Genomic DNA, 24884 nt, shown 5'->3' on the forward strand with positions numbered 1-24884 from the left:
TCAGTAAGAGAAACCAAAAATCTGTGTTATAGTGCCACCTACCAAAAAAAAAAAAAAGAAAGAACTGTAACATCTAACATTTCATTTCAAATGCAGAGACAGGACAATTCATTAAGTATCATGAGGAAGCAGTCACACTGCACCACAGAAAATAAATGACAATTCTCCAGAAACCAACAAAGCTGACAGAGAATATAAAATAGCTGTCAGGAAGAAACTCAGTGAGCAACAAGAAAAACTCAGAAGGCAGTTTAAAGAGGTTGGGAATAAAAGTAATAAACAGAGGAATATTTTACCAAAGAGACTGAAACTCTAAAAAATAATCAAACAGAAATTCAAAACCAAAAAGTTCTTCAGAAGCTGAAGAACTCAAGAAATAAGATGAAAAATATTTTAGAAAGCAGTGGAAATTAAGAAGACCACATTGAAGAGAGAATCATCAAGCTCTAAGACAAAAAAATCTCCCCGGTTGCTCAAATGGCAAATCTGAATTTGCTTGCAATGCAGGACACCTGGGTTCAATCCCTGGGTTGGGAAGAGCCCCTGGAGGAGGGCATGGCAACCCACTCCAGTATTCTTGCCTGGAGAATCCCATGGACAGATGAGCCTGGCAGGCTACAGTCCATGGGATTGCAAAGAATTGGACACGACTGAGTGACTAACACTTTCACAAGACAGAAATATAGAAATCATACAAGTTATGAGAGGAAAAAGAAATAAGACATAGAAAACAAAATTCTATGACAGCCATGTGACTCTCAGGAAGGGCTATCTTAGGGTAACGGATATTCCAAAAGAAGAGAAAAAGAAGGAAGCAGAGAGTTTAAAGAAATGAGCTGAGAAATGGGGAAGGAACTGGATATACAAATCCATGAAGATGAGTGAACATCTAATCATTATTTTGCCAACAAAGGTCTGTCTAGTCAAGGCTATGGTTTTTCCAGTGGCCATGTATGGACGTGAGAGTTGGATGGGAAAGTTGAACTGAATCAGTTCAGTCAGTCAGTCGTGTCCGACTTTTGCAACCCCATGAATTGCAGCACACCTGACCTCCCTGTCCATCACCAACTCCCGGAGTTCACCCAAACTCATGTCCATCGAGTCGGTGATGCCATCCAGCCATCTAATCCTCTGTCATCCCCTTCTCCTCCTGCCCCCAATCCCTCCCAGCATCAGGGTCTTTTCCAATGAGTCAGCTCTTCACATCAGGTGGCCAAAGTACCGGGATTCCAGCTTCAGCATCAGTCCTTCCAAAGAACACCCAGGACTGATCTCCTTGAGAATGGACTGGTTGGATCTCCTTGCAGTCCAGGGGATTCTCAACAGTCTTTTCCAACACCACAGTTCAAAAGCATCAATTCTTCAGCGCTCAGCTTTCTTGACAGCCCAACTCTCACATCCATACAGACCACTGGAAAAACCATAGCCTTGACTAGACGGACCTTTGTTGGCAAAGTAATGTCTCTGCTTTTGAATATGCTATCTAGGTTGGTCATAACTTTCCTTCCAAGGAGTAAGCGTCTTTTACTTACCTCAATGCAAAAATACCTTCTCCAAAAAAACTTTATATTAATACTGTCGAAAGTCAATAACAAAGAAAAAAATATAAAGCCCGCCAGAGAAAAGAAGGATAGTAACCTACAAAGGAACCCCCATTAGGCTCTCAACAGGTTTCTTATCAGAAAGCTTACAGACCAGGAGAGAATGGAATGACATTCTTGAAATTATAAAAGATAAAAACTGTTACCAGAGAATACTCTATCCAGGAAAGTTGTCATTCAGATACAAAGGAGAAACAAAGACTTTGCCAGACAAACAAAAGCTGAGGGGATATATCAATACTAGATGTGCCTTACAAGAAATGTTGAAAATAATTCTACCAGAAACAAAAAAAGTACACAAAACTTTGAGTAAGGTGATAAACAGAAACAAAAAACTGTAACTCTTTATAAGAAGAGCTTTTCAAACATGTTATTATACCATAAAGGTTAAAGAGACAAATAAAGTGGAAAAATAACTATACCCACCTCAATTTGTTAATAAACTCACAATATAAAAAAGAAAAATTGGAGACAACAAAAACATAAAATTGGAAGAGGAAAATTGAAAAGGGTACAGTGAGGGTCAATGGCCCCAGCACCCTAGTTCCATCAATTTCACACAGAACACCAGCACAGTTAAGTGGGCATCGGTGCTCTTTACAATATTCTCATCAGCCAGAATCAACAAACAATAAAACCCTTAATATCAGCTGTACAACCAGGCAATCAGACATAGGAAAATGAAGCACTGCTGCTATTTCCATGGAACAGGGCTAAAACTCTGTATTTTTTGTTTTAAGTAAAATGTATTAAATGCAGGTGTGTAAAGAAACAGTACATTTTGGAATTTGAGTAATTAATTTAGGGAAGAGCATATGTATCATGGAGATATCTCCAATTAATATCCTTTACAAATAATCAAGCAGAGCTGAGCAGACATCAAATCAGTCATTTATATAAGAAACAGTGACAGGGTTACTGTGAGAACATAAATCTAAAATAAACCATTTTCTGTCTACCAAGGAAACTTTCATATTTAGTTTTCCTAAGTCAGGTCCAAATCAATCAGCAGAAGATATTTTAATTTATTTAGCCCTGGACTAAATCTACAGGATTTGCCTGGAAAATATAACTTGTCCATTTTGGACTTAATAAAATTCCTCAAAAAAACACTATATAAAATAAATAGACCATGCTAGAGCGTAGTAACTGTAGTCAATAATAGTAAATTATATATTTAAATCACTAAGCGAGTAGCTCTTAAAACAAAAATTCTCACTGCAAAAAAATAAAATTCTAACTATGTGTGGTGATGGATGTTAACTAAACTATTTCTGGTGATAATTTCACAATATGTTAAATAAGGAATCATTACATTTGGACACCTGAAGCTAATATAATGTTATGTCAGTTATATTCCAACAAAGATAAATTATTTTAAAAAGGAACATTATAAAGGGTATCTTCAAGATGGCTTCTGTGGTGGCTCGGCAGTGACGATTCTGCCTGCCGATGCAGGAGATGTGAGTTTGATCCCTGGAGAAGGAAACGGCAACCCACTTCTTGCCTAGGAAATCCCATGGACAGAGAAGCCCGGAAGGCTACAGTCCATGGGATCACAAAAGAGTTGGACACAACTTAGCAACTAAATAACAACCTTCAAAATAATGTTTTCCCTTCTACATGAGATGCTATAGGTACCACAGTGCAGTGACAAAATACAGCCAGTGACATTGAAAACTGGTAGCTCATTTGTAGATTCCACCACTCTTGTTTCCTCAGGTCTCTTTCAAAGCTCTTTGTGTTTTTGTCACTACCTCTGTCCCTCAGGGAGAGAGGGTATTATTTGGTAGAGGAGACAGTGAATTTACTGATTGACCAAACCATTATGATGACCCCCATGTTATAATCAATGAAACCCACTCTCACATCCCTGGGACTTACCAGTGTTTATTTTACAGCTCAGAAAAGCCACCCATTATGAATTGGCAAGTCCAAGGAAAATGCAAAAGAGTGTCTACAGTATCTTTGCAAAGCACAATCCAGGAAGGGCTTAAGTTTTTGCTATCTTTAGGGGGTAAAGGAAGAAGGGTCTAGTAAGTACGTGCTTTACAGATGTGCTTGATCATGTTTAAAGACATGGTAACAGGAGGGTAGTGTTTAGTTTCCTCCTAAATGAATATCTCTTTATTGATCCATGCTATCTTCCTGTGGCTAGACTTTTTTTTTTTTTTTTTAGTTTCTTCAGAACACCAACAGACAGCATGAAAACGAATTACCTCCCTATTTTTCTTACAAATAGCTGTGAAAAGAAGAGAAGTGAAAAGCAAAGGAGAAAAGCAAAGATATACTCATTGAATGCAGGGTTCAAAGAATAGCAAGGAGAGATAAGAAAGTCTTTCTCAGCGATCAGTGCAAAGAAATAGAAGAAAACAATAGATTGTGAAAGACTAGAGATCTCTTAAAGAAAATCAGAGATACCAAGGGAACATTTCATGCAAAGATGGGCTCAATAAAGGACATAAGTGGAAGGGACCTAACAGAAGCAGAAGATATTAAGAAGAGGTGGCAAGAATACACAGAAGAACTGTACAAAAAAGATCTTCAAGACCAAGAAAATCACGATGGTGTGATTACTTACCTAGAGCCAAACATCCTGGAATGTGAAGTCAAGGGGGCCTTAGAAAGCATCACTACAAACAAAGCTGGTGGAGGTGATGTTGAGCTATTTCAAATCCTAAAAGATAATGCTGTGAAAGAGCTGCACTAAATATGTCAGCAAATTTGGAAAACTCAGCAGTGGCCATAGGACTGGAAAAGGTCAGTTTTCATTCCAATCCCAAAGAAAGGCAATACCAAAGAAGGCTCAAACTACTGCACAATTTCACTCATCTCACACACTACTAACCTAATGCTCAAAATTCTCCAAGCCAGGCTTCAGCAATACATGAACTGTGAAATTCCAGATGTTCAAGCTGGTTTTAGCAAAGGCAGAGGAACCAGAGATCAAATTGCCAACATCTGCTGGATCATCAAAAAAGCAAGACAGTTCCAGAAAAATGTCTATTTCTGCTTTATTGAGTATTCCAAAGCCTTTGACTGTGTGGATCACAATAAACTGTGGGAAATTCTTCAAGAGATGGGAATATCAGAGCACCTGATCTGCCTCCTGAGAAACCTGTATGTAGGTCAGGAAGCAACAGTTAGAACTCGACATGGAACAATAGACTGGTTCCAAATAGGAAAAGGAGTACGTCAAGGCTGTATATTGTCACCCTGCTTATTTAACTTCTATGCAGAGTACATCATGAGAAACACTGGGCTGGAAGAAGCACAAGCTTGAATCAAGACTGCCGGGAGAATTATCAATAACCTCAGATATGCAGATGACACCACCCTTATGGCAGAAAGGGAAGAAAAACTAAAGAGCCTCTTGATGAAAGTGAAAGAGGAGAGTGAAAAAGTTGGCTTAAAGCTCAACATTCAGAAAAGGAAGATCATGGCATCTGGTCCCATCACTTCATGGCAAGTAGACGGGCACACAGTAGAAACAGTGGTTGACTTTATTTTTCTGGGCTCAAAAATCACTGCAGATGGTGATTGCAGCCATGAAATTAAAAGATGCTTACTCCTTGGAAGGAAAGTTATGACCAACCTAGACAGCATATTCAAAAGCAGAGACATTACTTTATCAACAAAGGTCCGTCTAGTCAAGGCTATGGTTTCTCCAGTTGTTATGTATGAATGTGAGAGTTGGACTATAAAGAAAGCTGAGTGCCAAAGAATTGATGCTTTTGAACTGTGGTATTGGAGAAGACTCTTGAGAGTCTCTTGTACTGCAAGGAGATCCAACCAGTCCACCCTAAAGGAGATCAGTCCTGGGCATTCATTGGAAGGTCTGATGCTGAGGCTGAAACTTTAATACTTTGGCCACCTGATGCAAAGAGTTGACTCATTTGAAAAGACCCTGATGCTGGGAAAGATTGAGGGCAGGAGGAGAAGGGGATGACAGAGGATGAGATGGTTGGATGGCATCACCGACTCAATGGACATGAGTCTTGTTAGGCTCTGGGAGTTGGTGATGGACAGGGAGGCCTAGAGTGCTGCAGCTCATGGGGTCACAAAGAGTCAGACACAACTGAGAGACTGAACTGAACTGAAACTGTAAATAGGCAGAAATTTCAGCATGGAGGTCCCATAGTAACCAAGTATCATAATCACTTTTTTTCTGCTTTTGCCCTTCCCTGCATTGAATATGATTAATCTGGGCTGATTTATGAACAGGCACCCTCCCTGATGTTCTATGCTTGGTCAACTAAACTTTCATCTTTTCCTACATCTTACCTCCAACCTCTCCTTCATTCATTTTTCCAGTTGTCCTAGCCTAACCTAAACGTCATTTATCAAGACACAGATCTTGTATGTTTGTCTGTTTTTAGGGGGAAAAAGTGATTGGGACATCTTTTTCCCTTTCCAGAATATCACAGTTAAATTTGAGGTGAAAAATCCATTCATTTGAATCATGCCTGAGTTAAATTATGTCTGCCCTCCTTTATTCTCCATAGCTGTCTTATTTGATTTCCTTATATCTGATTTTGTCACTGTTTTTATTTCATCAGAATTGACTATGATCTTTACAAGCACCCATCGCTTATTAATTTATACATGGATGATAAAATGAAGTTGGAATTTGACTATTCATGGCTGAATTATCTTAGTTATCTTTTGGTCCCTTCATTTCCCCATTTTCCCCAATCTTGTCAGAAGTAGAGGAAGAGATAAGGGATAGAACTCAAATTCCTCAATTTTAAGTGCTCTCATCTGAGTTATTAATAGACTATGTTTTTGATATAATTATAAATTATCACTTACTAATATTACATTTTTATGACATATCTCATCAGTATTTCCTACTCTGACATGGTATAAAAATTACCACTGATTTGTATCAAGCATTATGCTAACACTATAAGACTATCTCATTTAATTATTATATATAACCCCAGGTAGTAAGTCACTATTAGCCCCATTTTACAGATGAGTCAAAAAGAGCAGAAGTTCCACAAGTCAACAGAGCTTATGGGGAAGAACTCAAATTCAAATCTAGTTTGCATAACTCTAAGTGAAAGTGAGAGTGAAAGTTGCTCGTGTCAGACTTTTTACTCCATGGACTGTAAAATCTATGGAATTCTCCAAGCCAGAATACAGGAGTGGGCAGCCCTTCCCTTCTCCAGGGGATCTTCCCAACCCAGGGATCAAACCCAGGTCTCCCGCATTGCAGGTGGATTGTTTACCAGCTGAGCCACAAGGGAAGCCCAAGACTACTGGAATGCATAGCCTATCCCTTCTCCAGCAGATCTTCCCAACCCAGGAATTGATCTGGAGTCTTCTGCATTGCAGGTGGATTCTTTACCACCTGAGCTATGAGGGAAGCATAACTCTAAACTTGTGTATTTAATATGACACAGACTTTAGAAATGTTTGCATTTTAAATTAATTATAATTTTATTTAAATTTCAATAACTTCACAACTCTACTTAGAATTTACAAGTACTCAGTGGTTCTCAGTGGCTTAGGAAAAAGCATAAACCTAAAAGTAAACCACAGATAAGAGGACAGTGAAAGTGACTGACAGAAAGCTTTTGTTTTTGTAACATGTCTGATAACACTGAGGAGTCCATCTCCAGCACCTTCATCTTGAATGAGCATATTGCCAGTGTATGAAGTGGCTACTAATAAACAACTAGATATGGAGCCAGGCCAGCCAGGCCAACCAGCCCATGAAGTTCCTATTTTAGAAAGCCCTGAGTAACTTAGACACCTGCTTGAGAACCCCCTTTCCTGTCGGGAGCCGCATTAGGCATTACTGACAAAGTGGAAGCACGGCCCAGATCCCCTCTCCTCATTCTGCAGGCACGGTCCCAGGATGAAGAAAGAGTTAGGCCTTGTAATTCTGACTTGTCTTTTCCTCTCCTCAGCTGAGTTGACTGAAAAGGAATATTAAGGTGCTTATTGTTCTTGAGAGGAGCATGAGAAGGCACAAAGCCTTCTGCAGCTGTGCACATAAAATAATTCATAAAGTTAATCATTGACATTTGTTCAAGGACTTTTACAAAAGAGTGTTCCAGGATGAGCACATAGGCCGTAGCTTGAGGCCATGGGAGGGATTGCTATCTGAAGCCTATTTGTGAGGAAAATGTTTATGGCAAAGGAGTTTACTGAATTTAGGGCTTAGAAATAATTAAAATAGTTAGAAGTTAAAGATTTAAGGAATGTTGTAAAGTTAGAATATTTTACTATAGCTTATAGAAGTTAGGAACTTTTAGAGACACTATAGCTAGAAGCCTTTTTAAGAGATAGTGAGCTCAGGATGTTAAGGGCAAACAGGATTTAGGAAGATAAGTAGTAAACTGAGGAATGTAGCATGAGTTACAATGTAATCACAAGTTAACTATAGGACACATTAGCTGCTGCTGCTTCTAAGTCACTTCAGTCATGTCCGACTCTGTGCGACCCCACAGACAGCAGCCCACCAGGCTCCCCCTGGGATTCTCCAGGCAAGAACACTGGAGTGGGTTGCCATTTCCTTCTCCAACGCACAAAAGTGAAAAGTGAAAGTGAATTCGCTCAGTTGTGTCCGACTCTTTGCGACCCCATGGACTGCAGCCTACCAGGCTCCTCCATCCATGGGATTTTCCAGGCAAGAGTACTGGAGTGGGTTGCCATTGCCTTCTCCGAGGAGGTAGATAATAGATGATAAGGCTGATTCCGAGAGAATCACTGAACCAGGAACTCTGTTTGAAAAGCAACAACAATTTATGGAGAAAATAAATCTGGGTCAGTGGGAACTGAAAATACCAAACCTCTGACCTAATGCTTTTGTAAAAGTATGAAAGAGAATCATAAGCTTGAAATAAACAGGCAGTCCAAAAAACTGTGAGAGTTTTTGAGAGGCTGTCTCATTTGCCGACACTGTCCATCTCTTCAGGCTGAATGCCTGGCTGCTGGAGCTGGACTCCGGCACTTTCCCACTTCTGTGCCCTAATTTCTGCTCTTATATTTTATATTTATTTAAAATTTTCCAATAAACAGCAGATTCACAAAACCCTAGGCACCCCATCTTTGACTCCAGTCAAGGCAGAACCCCAGGTCCATGTTCCCTGTCTATCTACTCAAACCTTAACTATGTCACTCTTTATGTGCCAGGTATACCCTCTGGGACTGGTAATTAACAGATGTTTTCTGAAAGCTCTCTGAAGGCTCCTGCTGACGTGCATCTTGCAATCATTGTAAGAACCACAAGGGCTGGTCCAGCCACAACACTGACTCCAAAAGGGGAAGTATCTATGGGGACTTGCCACAGGTAGTAGAGACTCACATGAGTGCCACAGGTATTCGGAGCTGATTTTAGTAATGTTGTACATACAAAAGCCACTTATTTATATATAAACATTTATATATATCTATATTTATATATATTTATATAAATATATATAAATTTATAAATTTTTATATTTATATACAAATAAGTGGCGTGTGTGTGTGTGTGTGTGTGTGTGTATATATATATATATATATATATATATATATATATATATATATATATAAGTTTTCCAGTTATCTGCTACTGTCCTAAAACATAGTGGCTTATACAACAACAACCATTTCCTTAAATTTCAAGGTTCTGTGGGTTAGGAACTCATGTAAAGCTTGGGTAAGAAATTCTTCTGTGGTGTGAAACATGAGCAGGGTTTTCTGTGGTGTTCTGCTGGTAGAAGGGAAAATCTGGAAGATCCAAGACTGATGCTAACAGGATTGTCTTGATGGAAATGAATAGAATCCCAGCTCAGCTGAGACAGTGGACCAAGAAAAGCTACACTTAACCTTTCCAGCATCACAGACTTAAGGGTAGTCAGAAGATTTACATGTCAACTCAGAGTTCAGAGTCACAGCACAATGAGAGATGGGAGGAAAATACCTGTGCTGGGTAAAGAATCATTCCTGTTAGCAAAAGCCATAACGAAGTCCATCAAGACTCAAGAAGACATATCAGGACCCCATCTTCATGTGGTACCTGCCATAGCCAGTGCCAAGAGACAAACCAAGCTCTGGGCTAAGTACCATGCACAAATCACCGCCCTCAATTTATTCATAAAGTCCATTTTATAGATCAAAAATGAAGGCACAGAGATCAAATAAATTGGGTGAGACTTCAAAACTGGGATATTGCACTGAAAAAACAGAAACCAGGGAATCAGGGGTATACTTTCAGAAGAGAAATACATGCTCTGACAAATCCACAAATAAAGGATAAGTCAATTCACATGTATTGACAGCAGTATTAATCTGTTATACAATGTATTGAGAGGGAAAAAAAAAAAACCCTCCAGAGACAAAATAACTTGTAAACAGCCATGTACAACAAAAAATCCAATTTATTTAAAGTACTGATGACGCAATGGTATGTAGCTAAAGGTGGAAAAATAATTATGCCATAAAATGTCATAAAAATGCACCATATTTGTAACAGTGAGTGTGAGTGAATGCGTGTGTGTGTGTGTGTGTGTGTACACACATTGTTTGCTAGATACAAAGATACAAAGCAGAAGGACAAAGAAAACATGAAACTCTCAACCAGGGAAAACTAATAAATATACATGACTGTCGACAGCTTTCTAAAGACAGGTACACTGTGCTGCACATGATTTATATGCTTAGCTCCTGGCTTGAAAAGGGAAATCAGCATTGGCTCCACATAAGCTGCTGAACTTTTCTGACCTCCAGCACTACAGGAAACTGTTCAGTGGTAACTTTATCCTCAAGAGCTAATTGACTGGCTTGTAATTTTATGCAAATTTCTACCTGATAATTTCAGTCTTGGGGCGGGGCAGGGGCAGAGAAGAAAGGTTTCCCTTTCTGGAATGTATAGTTCACGGTTAATAATTACAACAAGCACTAATAAGTAAAGAAACAGTTATAGCTTAAGGAGAACATAGCCAAAGAAGCATTAATTTTCCTCATTAAATGTACTTAATTAGTGCAGCTCTCCTCTGGGGGCCAAGAAATAATGAGACTGTGACAGCCCCTAAGAACATGCTAAATCTGTTTGTTTTTCAAAAAAAAAAAAAACTACAAAGATTAAAAAAAAAAAAATCCCTACCTATTACACATGCAGAACCATTTAGAAATAATAAGGAAAGTAATTTATGTCAGTAAAAGTCAACAGTACATTTCTATAACTCTGTGATCATATAGCCAAAAATATATATACACTCACTGCTGCTGCTAAGTCGCTTCAGTCGTGGCGGACTCTGTGTGACCCCATAGACGGCAGCCCACAAGGCTCCGCCGTCCCTGGGGATTCTCCAGGCAAGAACACTGGAGTGGGTTGCCATTTCCTTCTCCAATGCATGAAAGTGAAAAGTGAAAGTGAAGTCGCTCAGTCGTGTCCGACGCTTAGCGACCCTATGGACTGTAGCCCACCAGGCTCCTCCATCCATGGGATTTTCCAGGCGAGAGTACTGGAGTGGGGTGCCATTGCCTTCTCCAATACACTCACTCAGATCAGATCAGATCAGATCAGATCAGTCGCTGTCGTGTCTGACTCTTTGCGACCCCATGAATCGCAGCACACCAGGCCTCCCTGTCCATCACCAACTACCGGAGTTCACTCAGACTCACGTCCATCGAGTCAGTGATGCCATCCAGCCATCTCATCCTCTGTCGTCCCCTTCTCCTCCTGTCCCCAATCCCTCCCAGCATCAGAGTCTTTTCCAATGAGTCAACTCTTTGCATGAGGTGGCCAAAGTACACTCACTACTTAAGCTATAAACCTCCTTTTCAAAATAGGTTGAATTTTTTGAGCACACAATGAATTGATGAAAAGTGTATCTGTAGTTGGTGCACACAGTTAAACAGGAATTTGTAAACATCCCAAATACCTGAGATGCAGCACATGTTGCAGGAAAGATAATTAAACAATCATGTGACAACATGCCTCATTCAGCACCTTCGTGTATTATGAAGTAGATGTCATCATGTCCATTTTATGTATGACAAGACTATGGCTCAGAAGGTTATGAAACTGGCAAAGGTTCTGCTCTAGAGAGTATCCAAAATTTCAGCATTGATCTGCTCAAATCCCAAATCCATTCTTTCCATCTAGGTTTTTGTAGGAGGGAACAGACAATTTCTGAATTCTACATGTATAATCAAGGTGTATCTTGACCCCTGACCATCGACCTTTGAACAGTTTTTCAAAGTCAATACCTGGAGGTGGGAAGTGGGGCAGGCAGCAAAACTAGCTCTCCACTTAAATGTCTTCCTTAGAACAAAACGATTCAGGGCCCCAGTGGCTAGTCTACCATGTGGTGCTAAGGAAATGATACGCTAGTCACCACATTAAATGATTAATTCAACAGGGTATTTAAAATGAGCACTTTTGATTGCATTATACCATGCCAGGGTCAGCGACATACCAAAAAAAAAAAAAAAAAAATACGCCACTTTATATGAGCCATAGAAACCTACAATCTCATTTGAAGGCATTAAATGAAATATTAAAAGAAGGACAGTTTGTGGTATTGAACTTCAAATGAGATTGTTCCATGAGTTAATTTAAGAATTAGAGGTTTTCCCTAAAAATTAGTGAGGTATACAATTATTTCTGACTCCCTGCCACTTCTGTGTCATCTGAGAACACCTGAGCAATGACCTTAATCGTAAAGTGCTTCTGATCTCATTCTTCTTCTACTTTGCTGTATCATTTTTCCCTTTAATAATAATCAGTTCATACCATTGCTTCCCAGATGGCTCTGTGGTAAAGAATCTGCCTGCCAATGCAGAAAACACAGGTTCAATCCCTGGACTGGGAAGATACCCTGGAGGAGGAAGACAGCAACGCACTCTAGTATTCTTGCCTGGGAAATACCATGGACAGAGGAGCCAGGCAGGCTACAGTCCATGGGATGACAAAGAGTTGGACATGACTGAGTACACACACACATTCGTTCTTCGATCCTTAGAGTAAATGTTTGAGATTTCATCCCACCCTGGAGCTTTAAGTACCATCGGTACTGTAGGGTAAGGGAGTCAGAGAAGGCGAGGTTCAGAAAAAGAATGAGACCAGCACTTTACAGGAACAGATCACCTTTAATGAGGCGAGAAGGGGCAGCAGTCAGATTAGTGAGCTACTGCACTAACCCAAGAAAAGAGTACGTATATATAGGCATGTATGTGGAAAGCTACTGTCTTAAGGGGGCCTGCTCTTCTCCAACGTTGTTCAGAGTAGTTATCTCTTAAACAGCGGGGCAAGGAATTCGGCCAGAGGCTGGGACCAGCTGAGTGCTGGATGTGATCAACATTAATGTCCATTTTTTTCTTCGAGTGAGAGAGTTCTTTGTTTTGCATAGAATGGTGGGGAGAACCTGGAGGGGAGTTTTAATTCCAGGCTATTTTGAGCCGTGTAACTTTCCTTCAAGTATGTTGACAAATGACCAGTTGATATCATGAACACTGGGTCTTCCTGATCTCTAAGCTCATTTACTCAACATATCTTCACCTGTATGTTGAAAACCCATTTCAACATGTGAAATGTGACTCAATCCTTCACCCTTAATACCTGGCACATATATATATTTGATATATTAGATGTTTAATCCTTAGAACAAAACTAGGAGATAGTTTCCATTAAAGTTCTCTTTTCAAACATGAGGAAACCGAGGCACACAGCTTATAGTACATGCTCATAGCTAGTAAGTGGATATAAACCCAGTCTGTCTTTGGAGTCCATACAATCAACCATGACCCTCTAGGGCCACATCTGTTCAGCTCTATCTCCAGCATATATCTCACACTGAATCACTTCGCATCTTCACTGAAACCATCCTGTGACATACACAAGCACCTCTGCTCAGAGGTCCAACAGGTATCTCAAACTATACGTGTCAGAACTCTTTTTTTGGCTCTCTTTTCTCTGATAGAGCTCACCATGTGTCAAGCACTGTTCTAAATAATTTTAATGAAGCACCTCCTTCAATCCTTAGGGCAAGTGATGAGTTAGGTATCATAATTCTCATTTCATACATGAGGAAATGAAGGCACAGAATTTAAGACACTTGCCCATGTGATGAAGTCATGAAGATGGAAACAAACAAACACTTTCTGTCTCATGCTCTCACATCCACTGCACTACACAACTCTTCTCTGGGTTTTTCTGCTGAAGGAATGCATTTCTAGCCCCTCCCAGCAAAAAATTCCTGGGATTTATCTCTGATTACCCAATTTTACTACTTAATTCTTCCCAACATACAATCATTAAGCAGATCCCCTCAGCACTATCTCTCCCACATATCTCAAACCTCGTTACTTCTCCCCATCTTCACAGCTATTAATCTCTTGCAGTCAAGTGACTACAATCCACTGTCTCCCCAATTCTTGTTTGTGCAAAGAAACACACACTGAGGCTCCCCCAGAGTTTGAAAGAGCAGACTCAAACAGGTAATGATTAGAGAAGTAGAAAATTCAGGAACAAAGGAAAGCAGGCAATAACAGCTTGAACAACAGTCACAGGACTCCTACTTCCTCCTGAAAGGGATATAACTAACAATCTAATACGTATCTTGGAGTGGTTCTGCAGAAATGAAGACCCCCACTGCTGGAGGATTTTGAGTACCCAATGACCACAAACACATAGATCTCAGAATGGTTTGAACCAGAAGATTGATGATTAAGATTCCCCAAACCTCATGACTGGTATCTCATGACTAACAAATAGGAAGAATGTCCATGAGCTAATCAGAAACCCTACAACCATCACCTATGGCTTTAAAAGCCATCGGGGAGATCGAGTCTTCTCAGCATTTTCAGTCTCCTTGCTTCTTGCCCTGCAGTAAGTGCTGTACTTTATTTTACCACAACCCCATGCCAGTAGATAGGCTTGGCTGTGGGTTTGGTAAATGGATCTGAGTTCAGAACAGTAAGAGTTTCTCTCACTCAAAATCTCAAGTCCTTTCAAACATTTCCAGTTATGAATCTGACAAGGTAAATATTTTTTTAAAGGGTTAAGAAGAGTTTTTCAGTATGACAATGTGAAAGAAGAAAATAGTTGTAGTCTACAAGGATACAAGCAGAAATGTGTCGTATTTCATTAAGGTTGAGAGGTGGGTAAGATTATGTTTACCAGAAGCTTTTGGAATTTCTTACAACAGATGACAGAGAGTAATTATATAAATATCTTCAAATATTTTAAAGGTCATATACTGTGCCATAAAGAATGAAGATATGGAGCCACAATGAAAACAATGCCCAGTTGTGGATGTGACTGGTGATGGAAGTAAAGTCCGATGCTGTAAAAAGCAATATTGCATAGGAATCTGGAATGTTAGGTCCATGAATCAAGGTAAATTAGAAGTGGTCACAGGAGATAGCAAGAGTGAACATCGACATTTTAGGAATCAGTAAACTAAAATGGACTGGAATGGGTGAATTTAACTTAGATGACCATTACATCTACTACTGTGGGCAAGAATCCCTTAGAAGAAATAGAGTAGCCATCATAGTCAACAGAAGAGTCTGAAATGCAGTACTTGGATGCAATCTCAAAAACGACAGAATGATCTCTGTCATTTCCAAGGCAAATGATTCAGTAATCCACGTCTATGTCCCAACCAGTAATGTTGAAGAAGCAAAAATTGAATGGTTCTAGTACTTTTGCCTAGAAAATCCCATGGACGGAGGAGCCTGGTAGGCTGCAGTCCATGGGGTTGCTAGAGTCGGACACGCCTGAGCAACTTCACTTTCACTTTTCACTTTCATGCATTGGAAAAGGAAATGGAAACCCACTCCAGTGTTCTTGCCTGGAGAATCCCAGGGACGGGGAAGCCTGGTGGGCTGCCGTCTATGGGGTCACCCAGAACCGGACACGACTGAAGCAACTTAGCAGCAGCAGGAGCATGAAGACCTGCAAGACCTTCTAGAACTGATACCCAAAAAGGATGTCCTTTTCATCATAGGGGACAGGAATGGAACAGTAGGAAGTCAAGAGATACCTCGAGCAACAGGCAAATTTGGCCTTGGAGTACAAAATGAAGCAGAGCAAAGGTTAACAGAGTTTTGCCAAGAGACTGCACTGGTCATAGCAAACACACCCTCTTCAAACAACACAAGAGAAGACTACATACAGACATCACCAAACGGTCAATACCCAAACCCAAACCAGGTTCTATGGTTTGCATAGAATATGCAATGGTTTCCATAGATTATGATTTTCAGATTCTGTGGTTTGCATAGATTCTATGCAGCCAAAGATGGAGAAGTTCTATACAGTCAGCAAAAACAAAATCGGGAGCTGACTGTGGCTCAGATCATGAACTCCTTATTGCCAAATTCAGACTTAAATTGAAGAAAGTAGGGAAAGCCACTAAACCATTCATGTATGACCTAAATCAAATCCCTTACGATTATACAGTGCAAGTGACAAATAGATCCAAGGGATTAGAGCTGATAGACAGTGTCTGAAGAACTATGGATGGAGGTTCATGACATTGTACAGGAGGCAGTGATCAAGACCATCCACAATAAAAATAAATGCAAAAAGGTAAAGTGGTTGTCTGAGGAGGTCTTACAAATAGCTGAGAAAAGAAAAGATGTAAAAGGCAGAGGAGAAAAGGAAAAATATACCCATCTGAAGGCAGCATTGCAAAAAATAACAAGGGGAGATAAAAAAGCCTTTCTCAGTGATCAGTGCAAAGGAATAGAGGAAAAAATAGAATGGGAAAGACTAGAGATCTCTTCAAGAAAATTAGAGATACCAAGGGAACATTTCATGCAAAGATAGGCTCAATAAAGGACAAAAATGGTATGGAACTAACAGAAGCAGAAGATATTAAGCAGAGGTGACAAGAATACACAGAACTACTAAACAAAAAAGATCTTCATGACACAGATAACCACAATGGTGTGATCACTTACCTTGAGCCAGACATCCTGGGATAAGAAGTCAAGTGGACCTTAGGAGGCATCACCATGAACAAAGCTAGTGGAGGTGATGGAATTCCAGTTGAGCTATTTCAAATCCTAAAAGCTGATGCTGTGAACGTGCTGCACTCAATATGCCAGGAAATTTGGAAAACTCTGCAGTGGCCATAGGACTGGAAAAGGTCAGTTTTCAAACCAATCCCAAAGAGGGGCAATGCCAAAGAATGCTCAAATAAGTAAGTTAGTTGTTCAGTCATTTCCAACTCTTTGCAACCCCATGGACTTTAGCCTTCCAGGCTGCTCCGTCCATGGACTTTTCCATTTGAGAATACCGGAGTGGGTTGCCATTTCCTTCTCCAGGGGATCATACTGACCCAGGGAATGAACCCAGGCCTCCAGCATTTCAGGCAGACTCTTTACTATCTGAGCCACCAGGGAAGCCCAAAGAATGTTCAAACTACTGCACAATTGCACTCATCTCACATGCTAGCAAAGTAATGCTCAAAATTCTCCAAGCCAGGTTTCAACAGTATGTGAATGATGAACTTCCAGATGTTAAAGCTGAATTTAGAAAATGGAGAGGAACCAGAGATCAAACTGCCAACATCCACTGGATCACAGAAAAAGCAAGAGAGTTTCAGAAAAACATCTGCTATTGCTTTACTGATTACACCAAAGTCTTTGACTGTGAGATCACAACAAACTGTGGAAAATTCTTGAAGAGATGGGAATACCAGACCACCTTATCTGCCTCCTAAAAAACCTGTATGCAGGTCAAGAAGCCACAGTTAGTACCAGACCTAGAACAACAGACTGGTTCCAAATAGGAAAAGGAGTATGTCAGGGCTGTATATTGTCACTCTGCTTATTTAACTTATATGCAGAGTACATCATGTGAAATGCCAGGGTGAATGAGGCACAAACAAGCTGGAATCAAGATTACCAGGAAAAATATCAATAACCTCAAATAGGCAGATGACACTACCCTTATAGCAGAAAGTGAACAGGAACTAAAGAGCCTCTTAATGAAAGTTAAAGAGAAGAGTGAAAAAGCTGGCTTAAAACTCAATATTCAGAAAACTAAGATCATGGCATTTGGTCCCATTACTCCATGGCCAATAGATGGAGAAACAATGGAAACAGTGAGAGACTTAATTTTCTTGGGCTCCAAAATCACTGCAGATGGTGACTGCAGCCATGAAATTAAAAGATGCTTGCTCCTTGGAAGAAAAGTTATGACCAACCTACACAGCATATTAAAAATCAGAGACATTATTTTGTCAACAAAGGTCCACCTAGTCAACGGTATGGTTTTTCCAGTAGTCACATATGGATGTGAGAGTTGAACTATAAAAAACCTGAGCACCAAAGAATTGATACTTCTGAACTGCAGTGTTGGAGGAGACTCTTGAGAGTCCCTTGGATTGCAAGGAGATCCAACCAGTCAATCCTCAAGGAAATCAGTCCTGAATATTCATTGGAAGGACTAAAGCTGAAACTCCAATACTTTGGCCACATGATACAAAGAACTGACTTATTTGAAAAGACCCTGATGCTGGAAAAGACTGAAGGAAGGAGGAGAAGGGGTGACAGAGGATGAGATGGTTGGATGGCATCACTGACTCAATGGACGTGAGTTTGAGCAAGCTCCAGGAGTTGGTGATGGACAGGGAATCCTGGCATGCTGCTGTCCATGGGGTCACAAAGAGTCAGACATGAATGAGCAACTGAACTGAACTCATTGTGTGTTATGTGCTAAGTTGTTCCAGCCGTGTCCGACTCTTTGAGTTCCTATGGACTACAGCCTACCAGCCTTCTCTGTCGATAGGATTCTCCAGGTAAGAATACTGGAGTAGTTTGACATGGCCTCCTTCAGGGGATCTTCCAGACCCAGGGATCCAACCCTTGTCTACTATGTCTCCCTCACTGGCAGGCAGTTCTTTACCACCAGGGCCACCTGGTGAGCCCAAAGGTCTTAATACTGACACATACTAAGTTATTTGGAGAAAACAGAGTCTTACTATTATGTCCATTGCATAATGAAGAGGCTGAAATTGAGAAGGCCAACCATTCTTGTCACAAAATGTCCTTTGTTTAGGCAAAGCTTACCATGGACCTTTGGGGTAGATAATTATATTATCACGTAGATAATGGGGATTCTAACTCTCAGAGAAGGTGTTCTGCTCACGCAAATTTACCATCCAGTTACTAAGTTCAAATGAATGTGTGCTGGGTTCCCTTAGTAACATTTTAGAGAATTTCACATAGTGTAAACTGGCAGAAACTTTAGAAATCATTAAATAGAATTGTTCACATCTTGTAAGCAAAGGAACTGAAAATGACATGAATGAAGGCCTTTAATTTATAAAGTGCTTTCTCAACCATGGGCTCATTACACTCTTATGAACTAGGTGAAGTACAGTAGTTCCTAAGTAATCATGAAGGATTGGTTTCAAAAGCCTCTAAGGGTACTAAAATCCACACATGCTCAAGTCTCAAATGATGCAATGTTTGCATATAACCTACATACATCCTCCCATATATTTAAATCTCTCTAGATTATAATACCTAATACAATATACATGCTGTGTAAATAATTGTAAATACAAAACAAATAGGTACCTGTGTGTTATAAATTTGTTTTGCCTTTTGGAACTTTCTTGAAATGTTTTTCAAATATTTTCCATATGCTGCAGATGGGGTACCATGGATACAAAGGGCGGACTGGAGGAGGTAAGACTATTTACATTTCCATTTTCACAAAGGGATCAGACCCAGCACTATAACTGTCTGAAAAGTCACAGGAACATTAAACTGCCATCATAGAGGTGCTGCAAACAGGAACACAAGTGGAAAAGGAACATAAGATCTGAGACCCAGCATTTCTAAAATAGGTTACCTAAGCCTTTTTCTGTAACATCAGTGAGATTTCTTTACATCTAGCTTGTTTTGCATAATGTGCAGTTTTACATGGGGGCTTCCCTGCTGGCTCAGATGGTGAAGAATCTGCCTGCAGTGCAGGAGATCTGTGTTCGATCCCTGGGTTGGAAGATCACCTGGAGAAGGAAATGGCAACCCACTTGAGTACTCTTGCCTGGAGAATTCTAGGACAGAGGAGCTACAGTCCATGGGGTCACAGAGTCAGGTTGCCTAAGCCTTTCTCTACAACATCAGTGAGATGTCCTTACATCTATTTTGTTTTACAAAATATGCAAATTTACATAGTTCTCTGAAGGCACAGGCATTAGAGCTTCATTTATTAGCTGAAAATCATACCATTCTATTTATGGTATAACACATAAAAAAGAAACACAAATTACTGACAGCAGACATTTGAATTCAAAGAATTATTTACTTATAAGAATGAAGAAAAATACTAGGAAAAGTAAGCAACTACTATTATTTCAATTAATATTTATTTTTTCCTCATGAAGGAATAGATTAACAAACTAAAAAAAAAAAAAAAAAAAAACCCCAAATAGAAAAATGGACAACTAAGAGTTCCAAAAATAAAAAGGTAACAAATATATTTTGGTTTTTTGAGAAACAAATGGAATATAGTAAACATTTATAAATAAGGAAGAGGAGTCTAAGCAGAAAGGGAAGAACTGCTGTCAGAATTAAAACACCTGGGAGTGAAAGAAGGGCGCTAAAGAGAAACACAGAGAAAGAGGAGAATTCCACTTGTGTTTTAAAATTGGCGTAATTGATGTGAAAGTTACAAGATGATTACACCAGTTTAAGAAAGAGGGGTGGGCAGAGAGAGTTAAACTGAGATAGATAGACAAACTGAAGGTCAGGAAGGTCTGAAAACATTTCATTATGTGCCTCACTTAAACCAACAGAATTTTTTCCTATTAATTTGTATATACAGTGAGCATTTCAGTACTTGTATTTTTAATTTCAGGCACAAAAAAAGTATTATCCTGATTGTTTTCATTAGAAAAGTAAATGTTGGTAATAAAAACCAGGTTCTTCATCCTAATTTATTGTTTAAGAAGTACATATGTACACAGTAAGTGTATATTTACACATTATTTACAAAAATGTCTTTAAGAGATGAAGTGAAGGGTCAAACATTACCCAAGGCACAATGAACTTGGTATTGGACCATGAAGGTGTCACATACTCCTTAGGAATAAAAGATTTATTTTAGATTCACTCTCTTATAAAAGTCTATTTCTCTGTGTTGATGTGTGTGTTTTTAAAGAAGGCAAAATAATAATTCAAAAATAATCTTCCTTGATATCCAGAAATATCTTGTTCTGTCATGATTTAAAATATTTCTCAAGTCTTAGTGGATTTTGGAAAATGCAGGCATGTTTCTAACAAGCTAGTCAGAAACCATATCCCAGCAGATTTCTATGGGTTCTGAGACATTTAAAACAATAAGAAAGGGTTACATCTCCAGGTCTTTTATTGTGATATTTTGCTCCTGTACCCTTTCATGTAAACTGATGATGTTAGATGAAATAATTCCTAAGAGTTTTCTGGTTCTAAAATCTTATAATATTCCTCTAAAAGATTATTAGTGAAGAATATTGTGGTGGATTAAAGACAGTCACAGATACTTTGCTATTTTCCCCATCAAAAGATGGTGATGATTTCTCCTCTCTGGAGTTGGGGCTGGCCCTGTAATTGCTTAGCTGAATGATTTCTCCTCTCTGGAGTTGGGGCTGGCCCTGTAATTGCTTAGCTGATTGAGGTGGGGAAAGTTATGCTGTGCAGATCCAGGTCTAAGGCTTAAGAATGCCTGCCAGTTCCCATTTCTGTAGCTTCTTGATTACCCTGAGTAAGAAATGTGGCTACTCTGTCAGGGGTAACACAGGGAAACACAGGATGGAAAGAAAAGGCCCGTGGGCTACTTAGAGAGAAAGAGGGACACACTGTCATTATAACCTGCCGGCTGCCCTCAGATGCCTCCAGCCCCAGCTGCCATCTGATTATAACCATATGAGACCCCAAGGGAGGGCAGCAGCAGAACTGCCCAGCTGAGCCCAGCCAAGCCACTGAACCAGGAGATACTGAAAGCTACTAAGCTTTTCATTTACTTTAATTTAATTTTAGCTACCAAGTTCTAGGATTGTTTGATATGCAATGCTAACTAAAACAGATATTACATTTCAGCATTACAATGGGTATAATTACATCATTTATTCCACAAATTATATATTTCAGATCATATGAAGTACCTGTGTAAACACATAGTCAGTTCTGCCAGAATCTGACATATGCAATGCTAAAAAAAAAAAAAAATCACCAAACTGCAAAATCTTGCAATATAAACTACATGGCCTATGAGAAACATGGAGTTTGGCAAACATCACTCAGAAAATTTGTTAGTGACAAAAAACATAAAAAGTAAAGCTAGGAACCAAATATAGCATCACATTAAATAATTAAACACATTAATTAACTGACACACACAAATACTGGAACAAAAACAGCAATTTACCTTGAGAAAGACCTGAAGTTTGTTGGTGGAGTGGGTGTCAGAAGAATTGCAGCTGTAAGTTATTGGTCTTCAGCACCAAAGGGCTGCTAAGGCACAGTGCAACTGCAAGAAAGTTATAAAGTCAAACAATCCCCTAATTTAAAACAAAAAACAAAAAACTAAAGTTACAATTTCCCGAAAATGACATCAACCATTGGATATTTCAATTCCAATTCATCATAAACTTCATCTGTATGGCATGTGGTCCAGGAAAAAAATTAAAATACTTTCCCAACTATCATTAAAAATCACTATTAATTTTATTAAAATTACTCAGGTATTTGCTATAGTTCTCAGAAATACTACTTCCCACTCCCAGGAAATAGCTAAAAGAAAATGCAATATTGTAAATCAGCAAAATTAAATAATAACAAAGCTCTCCACAAAACACAAGTGCTCTCCTAAGATATTTTATTATTTTAAGATTCCTTCTTTTTAAAGATGCCAAATAAAAGTTTTAAATACTTTTTGAGTTCTGAGTCAAGATTTTACATACTTGAGAAGATAGCCTATTCTTTTTTGTTGTTGTTGTTAAATGTTTTTAAGACAAATAATAAGCATATCATGGGGAAGGTAGATACTGTGGGAACACGGGAATAAAAGAGACTTCTGGTAGAGAAGCCTCTTGGCATAATCTTATTTTTAAGGATATCTATTTCATATTTGAAGTCCAGGAAAGGTGAACATGCATGTTTTATGTAGACTTTGGGGAAATCCTCTTAAAAAATATTCTATTATAGTATGGCTTGCTTAGGGCAAAGAAAGAATGTTTGTGATCAGTTTCATTTGTCTCAATATTTAAGTATTAGCATTTTAACATAGGCATTTCCAATTTTTAAAAGTACTTTCCTCAAAATCCTTCCAGACTGCATATGTTGCTATATTACAATTGTTTATAAAAAGAGAAGTAAAAGTTCAGTCCTAACTAAATTTGAGATTCAAATGAGTTCCCTGTAAGAGGAACTAATTGAAAAAGATTTTAAAATGCAGTGTCAAGCAGGAATCCTTGGTATCTGTTACACGGCTAGAGACCCTCAAGTGGCAGAGGACTTAGTTTAACAAACCTATTAAGGGATAATTACAAGTTTTTGACGAAGCTCTTAATTAAAAGGGGGTCCTCTCTCTTCACAAGACTAGAATGGCACAAAAAGAGAAACTTACAGATAACTCACTAAGATAAGAGGTGTTAGTTTTATTTTGTTTGATGTAATTTGAACTATTTCAACTAAGAGAACAGGATTAGCTATTTGGTCAACTTGGAAATTGTCTCAGTAACTAAACAAGAAAAACACAGGTACTCCATTTCTTTCAAAAGTTAACATGCTTACTAGTCATTACTATTGGAAAGACCAAATAAATGGGCACACTTACGACCTACGAGACTCGGATGTGATCCCTGGGTCGGTACGATGCCCTAGAGAAAGGAATGGCAACCCACTCCAGAATTCTTGCCTGGAGAATCCCATGAACAGAGGCTTCTGGCAGGCTACATACAATCCATGAGATCGCAGAGTCGGACAGGACTGTAGCGACTTAGCACGCAACTGAAGCTAAACTTTACGCAGCTGATATTGGCACCTTAGTAAATTGTAAGCCATGCAAAACAGAGCAGACAGCTGCACTATCCGCCCCCACCGGCCTAGGCCCTTTGGAAACAAAGTTCACAAGCAGCTCCAACGGGACCCCAGAACCTCGAGGTAACACGTTACTAAAATGAGCCACACGAGGTCCAAGCACCTGGTGAGACTCAGGGCGCAGAAACCTAACAAGCAAAACCTTTCCGTGAGAGACTGGCTTTGATCCCACACCTGGAAAGAGAAGGCCTAACTTGCTTCTAAGATGCCCAAGCGCCACTGCTGCTGCTACTGCTAAGTCGCTTCAGTCGTGTCCGACTCCTAGCGACCCCATGGACTGCAGCCCACCAGGCTCCTCCGTCCATGGGATTTTCCAGGCAAGAGTACTGGAGTTGATGCTGTAGTGTGCCTTTAATATTTTAATGGTTTTTATTACATAGAAAGTTAACAAATTTACATACACAACCTCAACAAACAAAAACTTTCAGGACAATGTTTTCAACCCAAAATACTTCAAGGAAGCCTTTCCTCTTGGTCTAAACAGAGTTATTTAAGCAAGAAAGGAAAAGCTATTTAAATGAGAGTCAGTCTCAGGACCCCTTTAAACCACGAGAAACTTGTCCTGACCTTGCGCGCTGCCTCTGGAGTCCGCGTTCCAAGTCTCAGGGGGCGGGTGTCTGGGCGAGGACCGCCTGGTCTCTGATGATTCCCTCGGGCTGCGGGCGTCCGCGGGATCCTGCTTTCCGGGTATTCGGCCTCCGCGGCTCCTCGCAGTAGCCCCGTCCGGGCGGCGCTCGGAGGCCACGCAGGGCCGTGATCCGGACGGGGGCGACGCGCGGGCGGCCCTTCCCCTCGCGCGCCCGGGTCCCCGCGGCCGCCACCGACGGGCGCCTCGCGGGTCCGGGAGCGTGGGCGGCGCTGGGCGGGAGCGGCCGCTGGGCGAGCGCGGCGAAAGCCCTGGGCATTTGTGCACTCGCTCCGACGCGCTCCGCGGCCCTGGGACCGCCCGCCCGCGCCGCTGCTGCCCTCACGCCGCCTCCCCGCTCCCGGCCCGCGCGCGCCCGCCCAACCGGGGAAGGGGAGGAGGCGGCAGTCGGGGGGTCCCTCCATCCTCCCAAGCCTCCCACCCGGGTTGGCCCCGCCGATCCCCCTGTCTCCAGCCTGGGTGTGGGGTCGCGGGCGTCCCACTCTGGCCTGCGGGATCCGACCAGATTGCAGGCATGTTGGTGATGGCCGCGAAGTAAAAGCCAGGTCTCGCCTCCTGGAAAGTGGGTGCGAGTATCTGAGACGATGAAGACG

At 40.4% G+C, this 24884-nt stretch overlaps 1 long non-coding RNA gene across 3 annotated transcripts in view; it reads right to left on the minus strand.

The window, feature by feature from the left end:
- Nucleotides 1-24429, minus strand: part of LOC104972658 (uncharacterized) — a 150898-nt gene extending 126469 nt beyond the window's left edge. For all 3 annotated transcript variants that reach the window (XR_003035061.2, XR_009494815.1, XR_009494814.1), the window contains exons 1-2: nt 24213-24429; nt 21973-22074 (exon numbers count right to left, since the gene is read on the minus strand). This is a non-coding gene — a long non-coding RNA (uncharacterized lncRNA). The remainder of the gene's footprint in view (nt 1-21972; nt 22075-24212) is intronic.
- Nucleotides 24430-24884: the final 455 nt, after the last annotated feature.

This window comes from Bos taurus, chromosome 6, assembly GCF_002263795.3.
Source record: "Bos taurus isolate L1 Dominette 01449 registration number 42190680 breed Hereford chromosome 6, ARS-UCD2.0, whole genome shotgun sequence".
In the NCBI taxonomy this organism is placed as follows: domain Eukaryota; kingdom Metazoa; phylum Chordata; class Mammalia; order Artiodactyla; family Bovidae; genus Bos; species Bos taurus.